General features: G+C 34.0%; 1 pseudogene; it reads right to left on the bottom strand.

The window, feature by feature from the left end:
* Window positions 1-26,375, bottom strand: part of LOC120199926 — a 75,656-nt pseudogene that overhangs the window by 24,781 nt on the left and 24,500 nt on the right.

The following is a 26,375-nucleotide window of genomic DNA, read 5'->3' on the forward strand; positions in this document are numbered from 1 at the left end:
TAGAGGTGTCATATCTCTCTTGACGTGCTTTCCCTTCATATATTTCTTTGAGATTTTGAATCATCTCATATGCAACCATGTCCTCATGTTGTTTCTGAAGCTCAGGAGTCATGGTGGCAAGCATTAGACATCCAACATCTAACATATCATCCATATGTTTCTTGAATTTGTCTTTGTTAGCTTTTGAAGCATTAGCTGTCGGTTCATCAGGAACATGTTCCTCAATGACATATTCCTTCATTTCCTATTTGAGAACAATTCTCAAATTACGAAACCAGTCAAGGAAGTTTATGCCATTAAGTTTATCCTTCTCAAGGAGTGACCGCAATGATAAAGTGTTGTTTGCCATTAAATCTACAACAATGGAAATATTAAAGTAAGTAAATTTGCCGAATTAAAATTTATAAATAAGACTTTATTTACAAATTAATCCCCTTATTTTATTCAAAATTAAAAACCCTCTTTGTTTTAATTTTGAAAAAATTCAATGAAAATATTTCTAGTGGGTGAGGATCCATAATACATCAATTTCCTAAATCAGCTTTGGCTTTTCTTTTAGGATAGTGATTATTTAGGTAAGTAACACTTGACTAGTTACACCTCATATAACTCCTCATTTTGGTGAACAACTTTTGTTCAAGTCATCTCATGACTTATCCAAATATTTAACTTCTAGGTTTCTAATCCTATTAGAATAACCTAGCTAAGTTATTATCAATATTTCAACCGATGAATATCACTTGCTTATTCTTCGTATTTAACCAAGATAGATTTATGTGCCAATGCTTTGGAAAAGCACACACAATATCGATCAAAGCCTTAACGAGGGTAAATATTGGACGGTTAAGTTAACTTAGATTATAAAGAGGGATTTGCATAATTATCTCATCATTGTTCGTTTTAATATTATGCCCTTATTGATCTCATCAATATTTATTCTTATTTTATCATTTGATGCATTGCATACATAACAAATATAGCAATAAATCTGATGAAATGGTTATAACCCAAAACAATGACTAAGGTGGCCTATCCCAAGCCAATGGGAGAACCAAGAACCCTAAAGCCTAAGACTGCTCTCTAGGCATCTTCTTGCCATTCTTCTGCTCCTTGTGAATCTTCATAGGTTTATAGTTTTAAAAGAAACTAGTTTTACATACGAGAGAGTAAGATGAGAAGAGAAATACAAAAGAGATATAGAAAGGGACGGTTCGCAGACCGTATTTCAAATTAAACCATTATAAAGTGAACAAGGGCTATAACCATGCATGTCAAACACCGTGCAAAACAAACATATCATATATATATATATACACGTTCTTATGCATTTGTTAAAAAAAATTAATATGGGCCGTCAATTTGTACCACGACGGCTGGTGGGATTTTTTGAAAAACATTACTTTTGTTTCCATGGAAAAACTTCACGAATTGATAACAATTATCAACAGAAATGTGCTTTTGGGATTTTCAATCCCGAAGGTTTTCTGCATAGGAACAACCATTATTCCACTTCCAAACATGATCTGCTATCGCACTCCCACAGATCATCCAGCAACAAATCGATTGAAAAACATATTAACAAATTAACATATTAATCTTTGCGATTATCGATTCGAACAATAATATCAACATATTTACCGAAATTGATAAAACTATAACATACATCTTATACATATCGCATCAACAAAAAAATTAACCCAAATTCAGATCGTACAAGTGGCTCTGATGCCACTGTTGGGACCGTCGACGTACCCCATGGCGCAGCGAAAATAAAACTCGACGGTCTCACAAGCGATCCAAGTACGAAAAACTGAAATCGGGAGGAAGTGATGTGAATACTTACAGCGGGTTCCTTGAAAAACAACAAAGATAACAGTGAATACTGGTGGTGTAGATCGGTTCGAATCGTAAGCTTCCACTAAATCACGTCTCGACCTCTACTCAGTTCACCCGATTGAGAGTAATAATTTTCTTCCCCAAAACTGTTTTGATAGAAAAACGGCTGAAGGTTTTGTGTGTGTGTTCTAAAACGACTGCTAGACCTAACACACCCTTTTATAGCCAAGTTACCCTAATCATATTAGGGTTTTATTATTTCAAATTAATTAAATCTATATTTAATTAATTGGAATTTAATAATCCTTTTATATCCAAGTTACCCTATTATAATTTTATTATTTCAAATTAATTAAATATATATTTAATTAACTGAAATTAAATATTCGGGATTTTTAAAACAAATATTTAATTAACTCTAGATATATATTTTAGTAACGTACAATAAATTGTGCATCTTTTCTAGTTTCAATCCTAGGGTGTGACCCTGTAGGTTCTTGTAACGTTAACAGTAATTATTAGAACAATTCTAATATTACATACAATGAGTGACATCTAGCAATATATCATTGTCATATAAGTTACAAGAAAATATGTTTCGACATATCATCTTGGTGATTAACTCTTTTATGTATTACATCCTTATGTCCTTTATATCTAGAATAGGCACAAGTCTTGGAATAGTCACACTTGTATAGCCCATCTATTGTTTCTTGATATCTAGAGTAGACTTTAATTAACGAATAGTTTATGATATCTCATATCAACTTATTCGAGCATGACCATGCATTTCTAGTCTTACTCAATCAAGTGGCCTGTGATATATTTCCTATTAAGTAGGAAGGACAAATCCTATCTTAATCATACACACCCACTACATATATTGAGATATATTCAAGAGCAACCAGTTACGGAGCTTGTTTAGCTGCATCAAAACATACAACAATATATGTTGAGATAGTATTGATCTCAAGTCTGAGGATCATACATATAGTCATCACCATGAGCAATGTTATGACTGTCACATAATAATCCAAGACATATGCTCATGGTGGGTCAATCCAATACATTATTCTCTAACAATATAATCATGTATCAATTTTGACATGTCTTTGTCAATGACAACTCGTTATCATCAATCAATAATATGTTAGTCTTAAGCGTATTATTATTGTCCATGCCCATAATAATACTTGACTAGGGATCTTTTAATAATAATAATTATGTCATTATATGGACTTTATTATCTCCCAGTTTATGTTAAACACATATATATAACTGAAAATAATAGCGGTAATGCCTTTATTCAATAATATCGGTAAATAAAAGTATTATTACAATCATCATATGATTGGTCTTTGGGCATACTCTAACAATCTCCCACTAGCACTAAGACCAACCACTCATATATCTAATACCGAGTGACTTAGTGTGACGATCATGCCTCTGCTGTGTAAGAGGCTTCGTCAAGGGATCAACAATGTTGTCATTCATGTGTACTCTACAAAAGCTTCATATACACATATGGGATACAGATGGTAGCATTCGCCTATCCGCACACGACCAGCTCTACCCCTTCTCTGCACCACCAAAATATCACTCAACCATCAGTCACAACAAGATAAATAGGCAAGCTAGACACAATTGTCTCTAAAATTGTCTAACGGTTGACCAAGTCCAAGAAAAACTAGACCATACTCTCAGGCAAGAAAAAACAAGCATATCTTGAAGAATGCATACGCACACATGTACAAATAGGAAATTGAAAAATTCAGATTGCTAACCTTCTGTAACAATTGACCCAACAACAGAGTCAAAATTCTATAATAAAGGTATACATGTACAGAGTATAAACATAAAAGGATAATCAAAATGATATAAACCTAGTTTAAAAGGATTCTTACTTGCCGTGTTGATGCTTGAGATATCCATGAAGGCAGCAAACATGGTGTATTATTCAGACCATCATATGTGGTCTCTTTTACTTTTCCATAATCTACCACAAAAACTATATCATTGATTGTAATGCTTGCCTCTGCCATATTTGCAGCAATAACGATTTTACGTATATTAGGGGGTGGTTTCTCGAATATTAGCTTCTGCAGAAAATAACAAAAGACAATGAAATAGAGTTGTGTAAGAGCATAGTTTTCATCTATTTTATATAGGTTAATAAACTTTATTTGATGGTAACTTTGCTTTCAGACAGCTCAGTAAAGTATGTTAAGTATCTGAGATAACAAATTCGAGTTTGTTATGTACTCAACCCCTCCAAAATTTTGCTAAAAGGAATTAAATTATTACATTGATTTATAGCACCCATGAATAATTTTACAGAACCCAGGTTTGGTGATTGGTAGCTACTTAGCTGCAAATTTAGTTCCCCAAAGACCCTGGATTAAAATTTAAGATCTCATGATTTTAAGTTAAGGAATGCATAGCTAATTAAATTTCTCCTTCCACGATGTGACTACTTGCTATGCTTTAGTGTCCAATTTTGTATTATACAAATCACCTCATTTAATTTTTCTTTGCAAAAACTAAATGTTCAACACCCATTAACTAAAAGTTACATTTTTTTATAAGAATAAGGCCTCAATAAAAAAACCCCTTCATAACCATCAAGCTTCGAAGAAATCAACAGCCATTGGAATGAGGAAAAAAGTGCCCAAAATTTTATTACTAACACAAGGAGTACATCCAAGAGAAGATCATTTTAAATACGAAAGTTCACCATTAAGACACCCAAAGCACTCACCCACCTCACCCAACAAAAACACCCCTCACTAACTGTAGGAATTATAAAAATGAGATGTCAATCCCTTAAGTTAAGAGATTCTATAATTATTCTTTGTTTTTCAATCCCTTATTTCATGGGATTACATCTCCTAGGATTAATATCTTTTCTAACTTAGAGTTTCCTAGTTTAGAGGCATAATTTGTATATAAATATGTAATATGTTCTATTGAATGAATAAATGAATAAAAATAACAGAGATTTACTATGTTTTCTACATGGTATCAGGTTAGAACGATCAATCCGATTTTCGCTTCTCTTTAAATCAATTCCTGTTCAACTCTATTTTTTTCATGGCTAATCCGAATCCCTCAGCATCTGAAATCACTTCCCAGACCAGCCCCTCTCAATCTGATTTTCAGAGCAGTAGAGGAAAAATAGCCTCTAGTGTAAACATTGTAAGAAACCAGGCCATATGATAGATCAATTTTGGAAGCTGCACGGAAAACCAACCGATTGGCAGCCCACATGGTCCAGGTTTCAAAAGGAGGCCCATATTATCTCTCAAGATGATTCCTTAAGCAGTTTTAGCAAAAAACAGATAGAGGAGCTGCAACAGATTTTGAGCAGTATGACAGCCAAGCCTACCAATATGACTTATACTACTACTAATGGAAATAATCCATATGTTTCCTCGGAACAATGGATAATAGACTCGGGTGCATCAGATCATATAACAGGAAATATTGATCTCTTGGAGGAATATAGTGAAAGCAGCTTACCAGCTTCTATCAAAATAGCAGATGGCTCTCTCAGTACAGTCAAAGGAGTGGTTTTGTTACATTAAACAAAAATCTACTACTTCATAATGTCCTCTATAATCCTAGACTTGCATGCAATTTGTTGTCAGTCAGCAAATTAATTACAGATTCTGGTTGTAATGTTGTGTTTGGTACTGGTGGTTGCATTTTTCAAGCACAGGGCTCGAAGAGGGTGATTGACAGTGCTAGGCTGGGCAAAGGATTGTACACCCTTGGAGGTAAAGCATTTCATAATCATGTCTTATCCAGTGCTCTTAGGAAACCAATTTTATCTTCTAATCTCAATTCCAATAAAATTATGTTATGGCACTCTAGATTAGGTCATCCTATTTTTTTCTATTTTTCCAAAATGTTACCGAACTTATTTATAAATAAAGATCCATCTTTGTTTTCCTGTGAAATTTGTCAAATAGCCAAACACACCATAAAACCATATATTGCGGCCAAATTTGAACCAACAACACCTTTTTCTATCATTCATAGTGATATTTGGGGCCCTTCTCCTATCAAAAGTATTTTTGGGTATAAGTGGTTTGTGTCTTTTATAGATGATTACTCTAGGACAATATGGGTATTCTTAATGAGAGAAAAGTCTGAGGTTGAGTTTCTCTTTAAAAGTTTTTATCAAAAAGTTGAAACCCAATTTGACACAAAAATCAAAATTCTAAGGAGTGACAATGGGAGTGAGTATTTGAATAAAACCCTTGGGTATTTCTTTAAGGAAAAAGGCATTGTTCACCTTACTTCTTGTGTCAACACACCTCAACAAAACGAGTTATCAGAAAGGAAAAATAGACATCTTCTAGATGTTACTAGGTCTCTTATGTTTGTTGCTAATACTCCTAAGTAACTTTGGGGGAAGCTCTTCTTACAGCCACTTACCTCAACAATAGAATGCCCAATAAGACTTTAGATTTCAAAATTCCTACTAAGGTTCTGTTTCATCATTATCCCCATTTCAAACATTTAAACAAGTCTTTCTCCTAGGTTTTTGGGTGTACAGCATTTGTTCATATCCATAACATAGGGAAATTAGATCCTAGGTCCATAACGTGTATGTTCTTGGGCTATTCTTTGAGTCAAAAGGGTTACAAGTGTTACTCACCTTCCACAAAAAAGATCTTTGTCTCCTTTGATGTTACAGTTTTTTGAAAACCAACCTTATTTTTCAGGAACAGAAATTCAGGGGGAGAGTTGCAAGGAATTTTAGCATGTTCAAACCGATATTTCTTTACAACCTATCCTTTCTTTACCTATTACTGTCTCTCCAAAGCTGGCTAGTACTATCCCAATTCCTAGTGAGGGTGATGGGAATAACCTAAATAACTCTGATGAATTACCTTCCTCTTTATCTCAGCACTCTAGTCCGTACAAAACACCTTCCACCACTACAAAAAATGCTCCTAACACTGAAACCATAACTCCCCAACTGAAACAACTTAGTGTTTACTCAAGAAAAAGGAAAGATGTTGCTTAAGAAATCACTCAGCCTAACATTTACCAAGAACCAGATTCGGATCCTGTTGCAACTAAAACAGAAGGTAATGATGGTTACCAAGAGGCTACTTGTAACACCCATAACCCGTATAATTATACCTATATAGATTATGAATGCCACCCGAATTCTCAAAAATCATTTCCTTTTCAAAAGCGATTTAAAAGTTATTTTCTTAAAATGGTAAATGATATTATAAAAATTTCATATCATATAAATCATGTTTCGTTGTAACCAATTTAATTCAAATGATTTTTTTATATATATAGTGAACAGTACCCATGAACAGTGAATAGTAATAGTGAACATAACCCGTGAACAGTGGGGGAATCGATTCCCTGTAGGGGGAATCATTACCCCAAAATCATTATGGAAATTTTATCAAACGTGGTTACTGTTCATTACTATTCACTGATTCAGTAAGCTACAGTACTTCCGAAAATACATATAAATTCAATAAAATTCCATTTTGTTTCCAAATTTGTTTAACAAAAACAAATAAAACATTTATAATTACATGCCACTAATAAAATTAACATTACAACTTAGGATGTCTTACTGATATTGAAATATACTTCTCGATCTTTGATGACGCTATAAATTCTTTATTCCATTACTGGCTTTTTACCTACGCGTGAAAATCATCACACGCTAAGTATATACTTAGTGAGACAATTAAAACAATAAACAGTGCAATACAATTCATGCATGAATTTAAATTTCAAATCAAATGCCATAAAACCATGCTAATAACATATCCAATATTTTACCATGATTAAAAATATCATAACTGAATATAAAAAATATTCTTTCCAATATACTTGCCATTCATTCCATAAACTCGTAAGCTTATTTGCATAACTTACCATTTATTAACCAATAAACCATAAACCATAGACAATAGCCCAATATACAACCCTAAGGACCCTGGGTACACGAGTCAAATATAAGCACCGTAGTGCTAATCCGTATGACACATAAGGTCGTGTCCACCATAATCCATATGACACATAAGGTCGTGTCCAAAATAATATGTATGATACATAAGGTCGTGTCCACCATCTGTACTAAGTATCCTTAAGTACAGTCCCGTATGCCACATAAGGTCGTACCCACCATATACACTAGGTATCCTTTAGTGTATCCCGTACGCAACCTGCTGCTGGACTCTATGGCATGTCAACTATACCCTGTCCCTCAATAACTAACTTGGGCATACAGTCTATTTTATTTGATCCATCCATGGCAAAGTATATTATCAAAATTTCACATTGGGTAGTTCATACCCGAAATAATATTCATGGTAAAATATCACAATTTTCATAATCAATGCATTATATTTTCAACCTTTGACATTTTTTAAAATATGTCAAATATATGGTAAATAACATAAATATCATGTCAACATAAACAAGGTCGACTTATCGCAAGTCTTCCTGATGATGTATAAAACATCCATGTATAATGTCATGCATGTATTGCACTCACCATGACACTTTATAATTTTCAAAATATATGAGCCTCACTATTGTCCACCATAAGCCCTTTTTATATTCGATTTGCTTCGATTACAATTCAATAACAATCTGTATAAATCACCATCATAACGATTTCATATGTTAGTATTGTACTAACATAAACACATTCCAAAATAACTCCAAAATATATTTGATACTCATTATCTATCAAAATACTCAACAACCCATCAATTTTCCATATTCAAATAACTCGTACTACCTTTAAAGAATCAATATTATGTATTAATATACACACTGGAATTCAATTTCCTTTATTTCTTCGAAAACTATACTCGAATACAAATCTAACCATATAAATAACTCCTTCGAATTCATTCTGTACAATTTATGGTGAATTTTCAAAGTTGTCCAACATAATCTGTTTTGCAGAATCTGCTGTCCAATTTTTCTGACCTCTCCTTGGTTAAAAATCCATATCTTTTTGTATATACCTTGAAATTGATCACCGTTTGTTTTAAATGAAACTAGATCAATATATGAACACAATACATAAAATAACCTCGAAATTATTTTTATATAATTTCTAGTGAATTTTTGAACCTACTGCCAGATTCAAAATCCAAACAGTTTTCTTTAACTTTATTCTTAGGTTCTTCATCAATTCTTACAACCAATTCTTTAAAATCACTTAACTCTTCAAAACCCATAAAACACAAAAATCAGCATCCCCTTCATAAACCCAAGATGAACTTGAACATGAACCCTATTAATATTCATGTCAAAACATAGAGAATTGAACGTAGAATATTTTTCCTAATCACACCTAAGTGTAATTCTCAACAAGGTTGCTTCAAAATTGAAAACAAGAATACCTACCTTGCAAGCTTGGAGATGTCGGTCTTGGATGAAGAGGAAGCTGAAATTCCTCTTCCATGATTGATATTTTATGATATAATAGTCTAACACATGCTTAATAATATATCATAATGGAATTTTTTATTCAACACCATAGGAAATTCTATTTTTTCCCTTAATGAATCTCCATAATCACCATAAAACCAAGCCATCTGATTCTTATCATATTACAAAGTCAAATATAAATTAATTTGACTTTGACCTACGAAAATGCCATGAAATCGTCAAAACTTGCGTTTTAGTCACTAAATTCCACTATTTCGATTAAAACTGAAAAATTGCACATTTCCAAACCAAATTTCTCTTATCCAAAATATAAAAATATAATATTTCCAACCATTTTATAACATCCCTCAAATTTTTGTAACATTCCAATTCAATCCGTATTTCCGATTCCTTATCGTACTTTAACACTTTCTAGTTTTTTCTTTACTAAAAATTCCAAATCCAAAAATATGATCTCTATAAAACCCCACTCTCAAGAGTAAACCATTTATTTATGGAATAAAATTCTTTTTAGGAAATTATCACTTAATTCCCTAAACTCTTTCCCAATTTTCTACTTTGACCATCAAACTTTCAAAAATTTTCATTTTGGTCATTGTCTAAATTTTTTTTGTATTACAATTCTCCCCTCCTTAAGAAAATTCGTCCTTGAATTTTAAAACTTTCTATAAAAACACTAACTCCTCTTTTTCCCTTGAAAATTCATAACTCCCTTTTGGTATTGCCAACTTCTTGAATTACGATTTTTCTTTTTTTACTTTGGGAATTTCTTGAAGATCATGAAATCATTAGATTTTGTACCTGATCAATTCAATTCTTCAACCTGTTATGAAAATATCTACACATTTTCATATCTTTCTCTCTTTCCCAATTAACATCCTTGACATTATGATTTTTCTAAATCACTTTGACTAAAGAAATCATCTTGTTATACAGTTCTTTGATTTCTCGAGCTAATATCCGAACTGGTTCTTCTTTATAAGTCAAATCTGGTCGGAACTTAATTTCCTCTGATGCAATGACATGTGAAAGTTCTATTCGATACTTTCTAAGCATCGACACATGAAAAACATTGTGTACTTTGTCCAACTCTGGATCTCAATTACCTCCATAATTAATCTTAACTGATAAGCCATCAGTCTAACTCTTTTTAATATCCCATAAAGTCCAATGAATCTTTGATTTAGTTTTCCTTTGCATTCTGGACGCAAAATCATTTTTCAAGATGATACCTTAAGAAAAACTTTATCACCTTCATAGAATTCAATCTCCTTTCACTTTCAGCCTTCATAAGACTTTTGCCGATCAAATTCCATGTTGAGATTTCTTGAATTATCTTTACTTTATCCTCAACATCTTTCATTAAATCTGAGCCAACAAGATTTCGATCTTTTAACTCGAACCAATTTAATGGTTTTCGACATCTTCTCCCATATAAAGCTTCATACGGATCCATCTTGTTACTCAATTGATAACTATTATTGTAGGAAAATTCTATTAAAAGTAAATACTTTTCTTTTCTCATGATTTCTTGAAATCAATCACACATGCATTCTGCATATCTTTTAATATCTGAATAGTACTTTCTGACTTACCATCCGTCTGTGGATAAAAGTTGTACTGAAATTCAATCAAGTGCCCAAAACTTTATGCAATTATTTCCAAAATCTTTAAGTAATACCTTGGATCTCTGTCCGATATAATGGATACTGATACCCTTGTATTTGAACAATCTCCTTGATATACAGCCTGTATATTTATCCAATGCATAGTTAATTTGCTCTGAAATGAAATGTGCCGATTTAGTTAACCGGACACTATCATCCAAGTGGAATCCTTTTTATTTGATGTCAAAGGTTGTCCAATAACAAAATCCATAGTGACTCTTTATTATTTCCACTCTGGAATATAAATCAATTGCAACAATTACGAAAACACTTTATGCTCATCTTTTATATGTTGACATGTCAAATATGTAGCAACAAACTCAGTAATGTTTCTTTTCATACCTGGCCACCAAAATGACTCTTTACATCCGAATACATTTTTTCCGACTTGTATGCATAGTCAGTGAACAATAATATACCTGAGAAAGAATATATTTCTTCAATTCATCATTATGAGGAATACAAATTCTTCCTTGATAAAATAGACACCCATCATAGTTTACTTCAAAGTCTTCAGTCTCATTTTTTTCCATAAGTGAAATTTTTTTAAGCATCTCTCATCATACAAATAATGACGCCAAATCTTTAGAGCAAAAACGACCGCTGCTAACTCAAGATCATGAGTAGGATAATTCCACTCATGCATTTTTCATTGTCTATAAACATAGGCTACCTCCTTACCTTTTTTCATAAGTACACAACCCAAACCATTATGAGATGTATCAATTTTCACCACAAGCTCTTTGTCCGATTCCGGTTGTATCAACACTGGTGCTTCCGTTAAAATATTCTTTAAAGCTTTTAAAACTCTCTTGACATTTCTCAGTCCAAGCAAATGAAACATCCTTTCTCAAGAGCTTGGTCAAAGGAGAAGCAACCATCGAAAAGTTTTCTTTATAAACCTTCGATAATAACCAACAAGTTCCAAAAATTTGGACCTTTGAACATTCTTTGGAGGTTTCTACTCCAATATTACTTAAACTTTATTTGGATCAACTCTTATGCCTTCTGCCGAGACAACATAACCAAGAAAAGCAATTTCTAATAGCCAAAACTCACACTTTGACATTTTGACATATAACTTTTTATCCTTAAGTATCTCGAGCACAATACAAGATAAGCATCATGCTCTATCTTTGTATTCGAGTATACCCGAATGTCATCAATACAGATCACCTCAAATTAATCCAAGTAAAAATTGAAATACTCGATTCATCAAGTCTATGAATATTGCCAGAGCATTTTTCAAACCAAACAGCATTACTACTAACTCGTAGTGTCTATACCATATTATGAAAACTATCTTTAGAACATCTTCCTCTTTAAAATTTTACTGTTGTTATCCCATTCGAATATCAATTTTAGAAACATTACTGCTCCTTTTAAGCTGACAAAACAAGTTATCAATCCTCAAAATAGGATATTTGTTCCTGATAGTTACTTTGTTTAACTATAGATAATTTATGCATATCCATTTTTTTATAAACAATAACGGTTTACCCTAAGGTAAAAATACTCGGTCTAATGCATCCTCAATCTATCAATTCTTGCAATTGGTTCTTATTCTCTTAACTCAATCGTAACTATTTAATATGAACTCATAGATACATGATTAATGCCTTGATAACCATTAATATTGAATTCCACCTCTCAATCTGGAGGTAACCCATAATAGTAAATCTAAAAAGAAACAATATGGAAATTCCCAAGTTATGGAAATATAATAATATCTTACTTCAGATACTTAAGTATCTATCACTTTAGCTAGAAAACTATACATCCTTTTTACATCATCTTAATCGTAACCATTGCTGATATCACATTAGTGATGATTTCACTTTTTCATCAATCATTAAAATTCTTAATTTCTCAGCATTTTTCTAAATTATTCGCTTCTTGCGACCATTTACCCAACCTTAATGCAGAGACAACCAACTTATGATCAAAATGATCTAAAACTCGTTAATTATAATCCCATCGGATTCATCAACAACATAAACTCCTGAATCTTTATCGAACATTTACTATTTTTCCGACTAACACTTGTATCATGACCGTGACCTATGGGTCTTCCCCATAAAAATACTTTTTATCCCATTGAATTGAATATCTCTACTTTGGAATTCCTTATTTCCTTCTTAAGGAAATCTGTATAACTTATCCAGATCCATAGAAATTATTCTTGAATAATTAAAACATTTTCCATCTCCAATGAAAGTCTAAATGTCAACTTCATTCAATAAGAAAACTTGATAAATTTGTAGCAATAACTTCATAATAGTTAATGCTAAAATCACACTACCAAGCAAATTTACTCTTTTTTCTTATCATTACAAATTTGACACTTTTCAAGTTCTTTCGAATCCATCTCAATCTAAACAATAATTCATTGTAACATGGAATGTTAGACAATCCATTTTCGCATATTTACCTTCACATAATAACTCTATCTACTTTTATGGACTTGATATCTATTCTCAATCCAACTCATAACCATTTAATTCACTAATAATTCAATTTTCTTTAAACTTTTAGCAAAAATCATATTTACCTCTTACTCAATTCCTCTTACTCAAATCAATAATGATTTAAACAATTTAATGCTTAGCTTAAATATTTCTCACTTATTTAAGCTTACCTAGAGAACATCAGAATCATCACCAGATTCAGAAATCCCCTCTGGATCCTTATCCGATTCAACTTTGCTTGTAAGTCGTTCAAACTTTTTAATTGATTCTTCCCATTTAGAAACTTCGTTGAAAGTTGGGCATTTCTTCCATAAACTGGAGGAAAATCCCTAACAACATCCACCCTTCAAAGGTGTTTTACATAATTCATGTCGGGTCCCTTTTTTATCGATTTCAATCTCGACATTCTTTTCAACAATTTCGACTTTATTACCTTTATCTTTAATTCCAACATCTGAACATAATCAGAATCATCATACTTTAGTATAGAGTAACTTTACTGCCTATAAACATCATCACAGTATATATACAACTATCAGTAACTTTTGACATCCTAGTGGCATGTATACATTTTTTTAACTCAAAATAACCTCGGTTTAGTCCTAGAATCGTCTAAACATGTAGCTCTGATGCCAATAAATGTAACACCCATAACCCGTATAATTATACCTATACAGATTATGAATGTCGGCCGAATTCTCGAAAATCATTTCCTTTTCAAAAGCGATTTAAAATTTATTTTCATAAAATGGTAAATGATATTATAAAAATTTCATATAATATAAATCATGTTTTATTGTAACCAATTTAATTCAAAAGATTGTTTTTATATATAGTGAACAGTACTCGTGAACATTGAACAGTAATAGTGAACAATACCTGTGAACAGTGGGGGAATCGGTTCCCTGTAGGAGGGAATCAGTACCTCAAAATTATTTTGTAAATTTTATCAAACGTGGTTACTGTTCATTACTATTCACTGCTACAGTAAGCTACAGTACTTCCGAAAATACATATAAATTCAATAAAATTCTCTATTTTTTCCAAATTTGTTTAACAAAACAAATAAAACATTTATAATTACATGCCACTAATAAAATTAACATTACAACTTCGGATGTCTTACTGATATTGAAATATATTTCTCGATCTTTGATGACGTTATAAACTCTTTATTCCATTATTGGCTTTTTACCTACGCGTGAAACTCATCACACGCTAAGTATATACTTAGTGAGGCAATTAAAACAATAAACAGTGCAATACAATTTATGCTTGAATTTCAAATTCAAATCAAATGCCATAAAACCATTCTAATAGCATATCCAATATTTTACCATGATCAAAATATCATAACTGAATATAAAAAATATTCTTTCCAATATACTTGCCATTCATTCCATAAACTCGTAAGCTTATTTGCATAACTTACCATTTATTAACCAATAAACCATAAACCATAGACAATAGCCCAATATACAACCCTGAGGACCCTAGGTACACGAGTCAAATATAAGCACCGTAGTGCTAATCCGTATGACACATAAGGTCGTGTCCACCATAATCTGTATGACACATAAGGTCGTGTCCACCATCTGTACTAAGTATCCTTAAGTATAGTCTCGTATGGCACATAAGGTCGTACCCACCATATACACTAGGTATCCTTTAGTGTATCTCGTATTATCAAAATTTCACATTGGGCAGTTCATACCCGAAATAATATTCATGGTAAAATATCACAATTTTCATAATCAATGCATTATATTTTCAACCTTTGACATTTTTTAAAATATGTCAAATATATGGTAAATGACATAAATATCATGTCAACATAAACAAGGTCGACTTATCGCAAGTCTTCCTGATGATGTATAAAACATCCATGTATAATGTAATGCATGTATTGCACTCACCTTGACACTTTATAATTTTCAAAATATATGAGCCTCACTATTGTCCACCATAAGCCCTTTTTATATTTGATTTGCTTCGATTACAATTCAATCACAATCTGTATAAATCACAATTCATAACGATTTCATATGTTAGTATTGTACTAACATAAACACATTCCAAAATAACTACAAAATATATTTGATACTCATTATCTATCAAAATACTCAACAGCCCATCAATTTTCCATATTCAAACAACTTGTACTACCTTTAAAGAATCAATATTCTGCATTAATATACGAACTGGAATTCAACTCCGTTTATTCCGTTGAAAACTAGACTCGAATATGAATTTATCCATATAAATAACTCCTTATAATTCATTGTGTACAATTTATAGTGAATTTTCAAAGTTGACCAACAAAATCTGTTTTGCAGAATCTGCTGTCCGATTTTTCTTACCTCTCCTTGGTTCAAAATCCATAACTTTTTGTATACACCTTGAAATTGATTCCCGTTTGTTTTAAACGAAACTAGATCAATATATGAATACAATACATAAAAATAACCTCGAAATTATTTTTATATAATTTCTGGTGAATTTTCGAACCTACTGCCAGATTCAAAATCCAAACTGTTTTCTTTAACTTCATTCTTAAGTTCTTCATCAATTCTTTCAACCAATTCTTTAAAATCACTTAACACTTCAAAACCCATAAAACAAAAAAATCAACATCCCTTCATCAACTCAAGATGAACTTGAACATGAACCCTATTAATATTCATGTCAAAACGTAGAATATTTTTCCTAATCACACCTAAGTGTAATTCTCAACAAGATTGCTTCAAAATTGAAAACAAGAATACCTACCTTGCAAGCTTGGAGATGTCGGTCTTGGATGAAGAAGAAGCTGAAATTCCTCTTCCATGATTGATATTTTATGATATAATAGTCTAACACATGCTTAATAATATATCATAATGGAATTTTTTTATTCAACACCATAGGAAATTCCATTTTTGCCCTTAATGAATCTCCATAATCACCATAACTCAAGCCATCTGATTCTTATCATATTACAAAGTCAAATATAAATTAATTTGACTTTGACCTACGAAAATGCCATGAAATTTCAAAAATTGTTTTTTAGTCACTAAATTCCACTGTTTCGATTAAATCTGAAAAATTACACATTTCCAAAATAAATTTCTCTGATCAAAAATATAAAAATAATATTTCCAACCATTTTATAATATCCCTCAAATTTTTGTAACATTCTAATTCGATCCGTATTTCCGATTCCTTATCGTACTTTAACCCTTTCTAGTTTTTTCTTTACTAAAAATTCCAAATCCAAAAATATGATCTCTATAAAACCCCACTCTCAAGAGTAAACCATCTATTTATGGAATAAAATTCTTTTTTAGGAAATTATCACTTAATTCCCTAAACTTTTTCCCAATTTTCTACTTTGACCATCAAACTTTCAAAATTTTCATTTTGGTCATTGTCTAAATTTTTGGGATATTACACTACTACTGTTGATCTTGATGACTTTCCTATTGCTATTAGGAAGGGGGAAAAGAAAATGCACTGCTCATCCCATAAATAAGTATGTTGCATATGGAAAATTACAGTCTAATTTCAGGGCCTTCACTGCCAGCATTAATAGTGTGAAAATCCCAAGAAATGTGACAGAAGCATTTCAATCTCCTGAGTGGAAAAAGGCTGTGGAAGAGGAGATAAAAGCGTTGCAAAAGAATAAGACATGGAGTTTAACAGATTTTCCAGAAGGGAAGAGAGTTGTTGGGTGCAGGTGGATATTCACAGTCAAATATCATTCGGATGGGAGCGTGGAAAGATACAAGGCAAGGCTGGTTGCTAAAGGTTTTTCTCAGTCCTATGGCATCGACTACCAGGAGACTTTTGCACCGGTTGCAAAATTGAATACCATCAGAATATTGTTATCAGTAGCTGTTAACATGGACTGAAAATTGCATCAGCTGGAAATAAAGAATTCTTTTCTAAATGGGAACCGTGAAGAAGAGGTATACATGGAGGTCCCCCCCGGATTAGAAGGAAAGGTCACTAAGAAAACTGTGTGCAAGCTTAATAAATCCTTATATGGCTTAAAACAGTCTCCCATGGCTTGGTTTGATCGATTTGCTAAGGTATGACACAGAATAATTTCAAACAAAGCCAAGCGGATCACACATTATTCAGAAAAATTACACCGAGTGGTAAGATAACCCTCCTAATTGTCTATGTAGATGATATGATTATAACTGACAGTGATATAGAAGAAATAGAAAAGCTAAAGATGAATCTTGCAAAGGAGTTTGAAACCAAGGATTTAGGGAGTATAAGGTATTTCTTGGGTATGGAAGTTGCAAGGTCCGAGGAAGGGCTGGTCATAAACCAACGTAAGTATGTTTTGGATCTTCTTGCAGAAATTGGGATGCTCGAATGCAAACCAGTTGAAACTCCAATGGAGCCAGGCTTGAAATTTTGCAAGGAAAGGACTGGAAATCCAGTAAACAAGGAAACCTACCAATGGTTAGTTGGGAAGTTGATCTATCTTTCATTGGCCAGGCTTGATATTGCATACTCAGTGGGCATTGTCAGCCAACATATGAGTGATCCTCGAGAAGAACATTTGGAAGCTGTTAACAGAATTATAAGGTTCTTGAAGTTTACCCCAGGAGCAGGACTTATATTTAGAAAAAATAAGACAGAATAGTGAAGGTTTATACGGATACAAGCTGGGGAGGTGAATTAACTGATAGAAGGTCAGTTAGTGGCTACTGTACCTACGTTTGGGGTAATTTGGTGACTTGGAGAAGTAAGAAACAAGTTGTTTTCTCTCGAAGTAGTGTCGAGTCAGAGTTTAGAGCGATAGCTCTCGGAATATGTGAAGGAATGTGGATTAAAAGACTGCTCACAGAACTGGACTTAGATGACAAGAATAATTTTGAGATTTTTAGTGATAGTCAATCAGCTATGAGTATAGCAAAAAACCCAGTGCATCATGGTAGAACGAAACACATTGAGATAAACAAACATTTTATTTACGAGAAGGTCAACAATGGAGTTGCAAAACTGCAGTACATTCTGACGAAGAAACAACTGGCATATATCTTCACCAAAGCCCTTCACGAGTGACTTTTAATGAACTGTCATTCAAACTGGGTATATATAACATATAAACACCAGTTTGAGGGGGAGTGTAGGAATTATAGAAATGAGCTGTCAATCCCTTAAGTTAAGAGATTATGTAATTATTCTTTGTTTTTCAATCCCTTATTTCAAGGGATTACATCTCCTAGGATTAGTATCTTTCCTAACTTAGAGTTTCCTAGTGTAGAGGCATAATTTGTATATAAATATGTAATATGTTCTACTAAATGAATAAATGAATAAAAATAACAGACTTACTTTGTTTTCTACACTAACTTATGCCCGACTTAGCTAAACTATCTGTTTCCCAGTTAGAACATCTCTGAACATGCCTAATAATCACATTGTACTCCACCACTCTCTTGGCAATTTCCTTTACCAAATGAACATAAACAACCGGACTAGCCTCCGGATTGTTAATCCACTTCAACGGAATAGAAGAATCACTTTCTAAAATAAGACTCCCCTTATCACTCCACTCTGAATCCAAAAACAAACTTAAACCAGCTTGAATTGCTTTAAGCTCGGCAAGGATCGGTGGGCCTGGTCCGGACGCTCCCGAGAAATACCCCAACTGCTTATTATTAGCATCCCTAAGCAGGCCACCAATACCACTGCACCTCCAATCGCAACTTACAGCCCCATCCACATTCACTTTAAAAGATCCCGGAGGAGGGGGACACCACTGTGACTTAGGGGAAACTTTCTTCATAGGAAAACGTTGTTACTGAGCTTGAATTTTATTTGAAATTCTTATGTTTTAATGTGAAATGTGAATGCAATTTTGTTTAGTGTGATAATGCCTTTATTTTTGTTTAGTATGATAAATTACATCCAAAACTTCAGGTAATTCACGAACAAAAATAAATCTACCTGTTCAGATGTTGCCATAGATCCATGGCATGTTAGAAGCAAAACCCTGTTAGGATCCCCCAAAAGGGGATTAGCTTTAAGTTGATCCCTCAAAGAACTGTTATCTTCCCAACCAGTCATAAATACTAGCACAGCACCTGGTCTTTCCTTTCGGCATATATGGCATAGAACTGCCTCAATAAGATTAAATCCTATGCAATCGGGCATCCAACATGCAAGAGAATCACGTGCTCTTGAACTATAATTCTCAAAGCTTGATTTGTTCAGAGCATCCTGCAGAAATACGAGAAAGAACAAAACATTCAAAGTTATAATCTGAATTTTGGTATTTAATTTTAGCTTTAGAGGTTTTCAATCAAAATAAGTTCTAGTGTTAAAAATATGTCAGGAGCACATAATAAATTAAGGGATTAATTATGTTGACTAGTATTTGGTAAAACTATTTTAGGAGTAATTATGTTGATTGTTGTCAATAAACATAATTTAGGAATAATTATTGCATTTTAATAATAATGATCATTATTAGGGACAGATGTCATGCTTAGCGATAGTTTCCTATTTTTAGGAGTTTATCAAATACAAATAGACTTTTTCAACCACCAAAATTTATTGAAAAGAATAAAGATTTTTCTCTCTAAAGTTCTTTCTCGTTATGTTATTAACAAAATACTTTCTCCAAAATTTCTCTTTTTCAGCATGGAATCAAAGAAGCAAGTTCTACAACTACTTGAAAAGGAAAAAAGGTTAACAAAACCTCCCACAAATCAGCCATGGCAAGCAGCAAAGAAAACTCTATTTCAGAGGTAACAACTTACCTGAGAACCTTAATAGTACAAAAAAAGTAATTATGAGTTTCTCTAAGGTGGCTGGCACAAGTTCAACTATATGGAAGGAAATGCCACCGTGTTTCAAAAGTGCTTAGTCAATGTCATAATAATGTAAAGGTACGTATTGTTGATGGGTCTCTCTCTAAGGTAGCTGACACAAGTTCAATTATTATCTCCAAGGATATAAACCTTGATTTGGTATTGTTTGTGCTCAAACTTGATTGCACTAAGCTATCTTAAGATTACTAGAAAACCCAAGTGTCACTAAATTCCCACCAAACAAGTGTGAATTTCAAGTCTCGCACTCGGAGACGACAATTGCATGTAGATTGTAGTCATGTAAATAGTTTATTTACTATTAATTAATGTATGTCAGTAATAGTCAGTAGTTAAGATGTCACCAAAGGAAGCAACTTGATGAATTTTTATACCTCCCAACAAGTCATCACTCTGGGATTGAAACTCAACCCTGCCAGCCCCGACAAAAGAAAAACGCAAATCAGATGGATAAAAAATGCAAATAAGATGGACAACATCCAGTTGTGCCTACTTCAAACTAAACTACCCCAGAGTTGTGGACCGAAGTTCCTCCTCTAACTTAGCCATCATACATTTTCTTAAATAAAGTATACGAGAGCCCGCTAAGGAATTGCAATATAGAGTTTACTTTGCACTAGAGCAGATCAGGAGCTAATAAAAAGCAGGATAATAGTTTTTTATGCATCAAGGAATTAAAGATTCTAGAACATCATCCCTTTTGACATTGAAATCAAGATGGCAGTTTCAAATAATCGCCAAGAGAGATTCAATTTTCACAAAAAATAAAGAAAATATCATTGTATTAATCAATGGGACAGATGCCAACAATCCTACGAATTTTGGATTGCTTAAAAGTTAAAATCAAACATCATATTATTAGCAGCAAATTATTTTGAATTATTCCAAACATTACAAGAGCAGTAATCTGGTTTTTCCTTTTCCGTGGAGCAAGTTGCTTCTGTATTTTCCACATTTTCTCTTGGCCATAATCATCAATTTGATTGAAAGAAGTTAACTTATATCCAGTAAGTTCCAACACATCTTCCAGGAAATGTGCCTGGACTGGATACGTAAAACCCTGAGTATATATATTAATGAAATTAGACATGCAGAAAGAAGAATCGGGGTAAAAGGATCTCATTAAATCCCATCAGAGTGCAATTAATCCAGCCCAATATATATATATATATATATATATAACAATTTGAAATCACATAAATAGACCCAAGAATGCCTAAACTCTTACTTCCCACTGAAAAAGAGCTGATATATATGATAAAGCAAAACTAATTATTATTCAGATACATGAAACCCCCAGCTCGCATATTCTGTGAGCATATTAACAGAGACACCACAAATCATACACAAAGATCAATTCAACTTCTAACTTACCGGAATGTGAATTTTAGGCGCCCCACTAAAATAATTGGAGAAAAGCTCAACATTCAATGTGGCAATCATTAAAATTAACCTCAAATCTCAACGGCGTGGAAGAAGATCCTTCAACACAATAAGTAGGAAATCTGGAACACAAAAATGTCAAAAAAAAAACATATAAATATCAAGAATCACATTAGACTGTTTTTCAAGAGCCTGAAGATATAAAATGGAGTTTCATAGGATGGCACCTTCATTCATTCCTCGCTCATGTATTTCATCAACAAAAACATGAGTTATACCATTCAAGTTCAGGTCACTTAGCAGCCGCCGGAGTAAAATGCCACTGGTACAGAAAATCAAATGGGTATTTTTCCCTTTCATACCCTCTAATCGAACTTTATAACCAACCTACCAAAAAATATCTACTGAAGTATGGAAGCAAAAATAAAGCAGCTTTCAAAATTAAAATTATTGCGAGCCAAGAATTTTATAATATTTTCCGAATGTACTTGCATATTGAAAAAGATTAGACTTACCGTTTCCCCAAGTGGCGCTCCTCTTTCTGCAGACACTCTTTCTGCAACTGCCATAGCAGATATTCTTCGAGGTTGTGTGCAAATTATGTTACAAAATACTCCACGACCAGTTTCTATTTCTGACTCCAATATGTATTGTGGAAGTTGAGTGGTCTTGCCACATCCAGTCTCCCCTGATATCACTATGACCTACAATTGTCGAAAACAATTAAAAATGGTAATAGAAGCACGGGCATAAATTAACTCCAAAGAAAATCGGAATGCACTAATATTTTAGTAAATTTGATGCAGGGTTGAATATTCATTTATACACCAAAGATGTTCTAAATTCATCAATAGTATGTTAAATATTAAAGATGTATCAAGCTATAACAAGTAACTAGAAATCTGTTAGTTGCAATGCTGATTAACACACAAGGAAAAGTACCTTGTGGGTAAGAGGATCACGTGTTAGTGAGAGAAGCTCCAACTTCTCTCTAACCCAAGCGAATTCAAAATTCAAATTTCACTAGCCAGGCCTTTTTGAAAATTTTTTATCCACCATCATCTAGCCGTTGTCCACCGCCACCTTCCGCCGTCAACAGTCTGCCAGTCGCTGTCCACCACCACATTCCGACCACCGTTTGCTGCCGTTTTCTTCAGAGAAGTTCGTATGTTCTCAGGGAGTTCGACTTCAACCTTCGTTCTTAAAGAATATCAAGAAATCGGACCAGATCTACCCTTGAAATCATTTTCCCCTCGGAGCCGATCCTATTTTCTCTGGCCGGCGGTGAACGTCCCCGACAGTCCCAGAAGAAGCGCCAGGTAATTCCGTCCAAAACCGAACTGGTGTTTTGCTGAACGGAGCTGCCGTTTGCCGTTGATATTTCGATTTCAACCACCGATTCACACTGCTTCCCGTCGACCGTGGTCGTCACAGTCTGGTCCTCCGCCAATTCTCTCTGCTTCCCGCCAATAGTGGTCGTCACAACCTCACCACCGGACTCAGCTTCTTCTAGCGACCTAACCCCCCATCCTAGGGTCGAGATTCGATTTCTTCTCACCATTATTTTCCAGTGAACTGGTTCAACGAGTTGTTACCCTATTCTTCAATCTTTCAATTTTTTCCATTAAATCCTTATTCCAGCTACCTAGTTCTCTTCATGGAACCCTTTCACCAGTCCAGTCTAGGCGAACTCGTGGGTTCGCTACAACAGACGCAGCAGGTTCAGCCACTACGAAACCCACTAGTACACCCGCTGGACACATCGATGTAACCTCTTGTTCCCACTCCGACAAGGAAAATCGTGAGAGGGAGAACGTAAAGGAGAGAACAAAGCTCCGGAAACAGAATAGGCGAGCTTTCACCAGACGTTTGCTGGCCGGAGTGAGGTAGTACGGTAATTTCCACCTCTCCTTGCGTTCTAATATGAACGATGTACTTGCCGCATTGACTTGTGAGGCAGGTTGGACAGTTGAGGCCGATGGCACTACCTATAGACACTCGCTTTCGCCCCAAAATCAGCAAAATTTAAGAGTATATTCAGCGAGGTCAGGTGAAAATCCTTTATCAACCGGGCGTCTGAAAAATTGTTGTCAAAGCTACTTCAAACTGTCAACCACATGTTAGGACTGATGACAATGGAATGTCTTCCTCTCAAGGTAGGAAATAAAGGTCGAGAAGAATTCTATAGTTCAGGCAACACCAGCTCTTCCTATCGTTGTTATTGATCATGATGGAACCAAGGAGAGCACCACGAAAGGTTACTGCTATGAAAAGTTTTCTAAAGTAATGAGAAGGAGAAGAAATGAGTTTCAAAATTGGTCGAAGGATGGACATCCAAGAATCGAAAATGGGATCATAAATGGTTGTTCCACGATTTTTATCGAAAACCTTCCAGAGATGATCCATTGGAAGAGACTTGGGTCTATTTTTGGCACTCATGGTCAAGTTATTGATGCCTTCATTCCTAAAAAATAAACTTGTTTTGGGTTTATTCGCTATGCAAAAATAGAAGAAGCTAGGATAGCGATATAAAAGATGAATGGTAATTATATTTATGGCAGTAAAGTCAGAGTCTCTTTGGCTAAATATAAACCCCGACAGTTGATCACAGTAAGTTTGGGAGGGAAGATATTTCGAGGAATAAACCTTTAGAAGTTGAGGGCATAGTGGACGAAGATAAACTACAAGTGTTGAGCAACTGTCTTGTGGGGTGGTGCAAGAAGTTTATAAAAATTGGTAATCTTGCTAACCAAATACAAGCCAAAGGATTAGCATGGTTCACGCTAATGAGAGCTGCTGGAAATGTAGTTCTCATGGTTTTTGAAGACACTGATGCTTTGAGAAGCATGAAGGAACATAAGTTAGAGACGCTTGCAGAATGGTTTTCCAGAGTGGAAACTTGGTCAGAGAGCCTAGTGGTGGAGTGCCGGCGTGTGTGGTTAGTTTGCGAAGGTATCCCTTTTCACGCTTGGAATTGAGATACTTTCAAAAACATTGCAACTAAGTGGGGCAAGTTAATAGCAATAGACAATAGTTGTGAATTTCCTTCGTCCTTTGATAGGGCTAAAATTCAATTACTCACAAAAGCTCAAGAGAGAATTGATGAGTTGTTGGAGTTGAAGGTCGGTGATAATTTATTCAATGTCTTGGTGCATGAAGTTGATCCTTACTTCAAACCTAATTCTTAGGTCCCTGAAGATTGTGATATTTCATTAGAACTTGCTCCTCCTATTGGATTGTGATTGTTCGGTAGTTGTATCTGGAGGTGTTTTTTAGTTTGGGGTTGTAATCGTTGGTTTTTATTTTGCTATGTTATCTTATATCTTGTGGTGTATTTTAGAAATAGGGTTATTGTCTTAGGGACTTTTTGTTTGAAGATGTAAGATTTCTAGGTGATATGGTTTATAATGGTGTATATTCCCGTATGAGGGATCGGTGTTACCACATGTACTTGGTCTACTATTTAATAAAATATAAGGCACTCTTTTCTTCCTTCCTATGTTCTTCAACATACTTCGAAGTATGTGAAAGAATACGAAGGGAGTTTTTAATGAGACCTCTAACTTCTATAAAAAAGAGAGGTACCTTGTGTGTAATTCATGATGTATTAGAATAAAAGAAAAAAAATGCTAAAAGAATTACAACCAATAACCAAGAAGAAAAAAATAATACATGCAACAGTCATTCCCAAATTGTTCTCTAACCAGCCAAATAGACACATACACCGATAAAGGTTCTTACCAGGATAAACTTCTCCCTTTGATTCTCATGATATTATATCCTACTATATTCAAGTTTCTTATTGTTTCAGAGACTCCTAATGAATTAAGTGGCTTCAATTTCTAGTACATATCAATTTGCTAATACAAATCAGAATCAATATTAATGAAGTACTAGGGTATGGCCTGCACCATGGCATAGTTGCTTACATTTTGATGCAACAAGGAAAAGTTTGGGATAAGCAAAATTTTGGAGTTGTGAAGGAATAAAAGTGGTCAATTCATTTCATACAGGCTCAACAGAAATACAAAGCCATAAACTATGAAATCCAAACAGCCCAAGAAAGCAAGTATCATTGCCAGATGTCAAGCACAAAACTAGCTGAAATATTTTTTAAAATATTAGTACAGAAAAGAGTATCTGCTATAATACTACTTGAAGATACTATTTTTTCTCTATTTTCTATTATTATTATTTATTATTATTTTATATATTATTATTATTATTATTATTTTATTTATTATTATTAAAATTATTATTACAAACAGGCCAAGTCCGGCCCAACCCAGTGACCCAAATACGGTGGCCCAGACCTAAAGGCCCAAATGTGTAACCCTAAACTCGTTTAGGGTTTGTATCTCAGCCCCAGCCGCCATCAGCTATTCACCGTTGGATCTGGCATGATCCAACGGTCCATACGCGTCCAGATGACACCAACAGCAAACCCTAGGGTTATGATACCCTAGGGCCACGAAGTCGGCCGCCTCTCTGACACCTCCATCAACCGCTGCCACGCTTCAACAGAAACATCCAGAGGAAGCAAGGAACGCCGTCCACATTTCAACCATGGGGAGAGTCACCACCTACAGTTTGGTGACTCACCGAACTCCACCCTTGGGACCAGTCCGAAGCAAGCTCCGTGGTGGCCTATAAAGCCACCACCAAACCTGCAAAGAAGGAGGAGGCAACCAACAGAGAGCAACAAAAAAAATGAAAACAAAAACAGAAAACAAAGA

The sequence above is a fragment of the Hibiscus syriacus genome, unplaced genomic scaffold (genome assembly GCF_006381635.1).
Source record: "Hibiscus syriacus cultivar Baekdansim isolate YM2019G1 unplaced genomic scaffold, ASM638163v2 tig00000340_pilon, whole genome shotgun sequence".
Lineage (NCBI taxonomy): Eukaryota > Viridiplantae > Streptophyta > Magnoliopsida > Malvales > Malvaceae > Hibiscus > Hibiscus syriacus.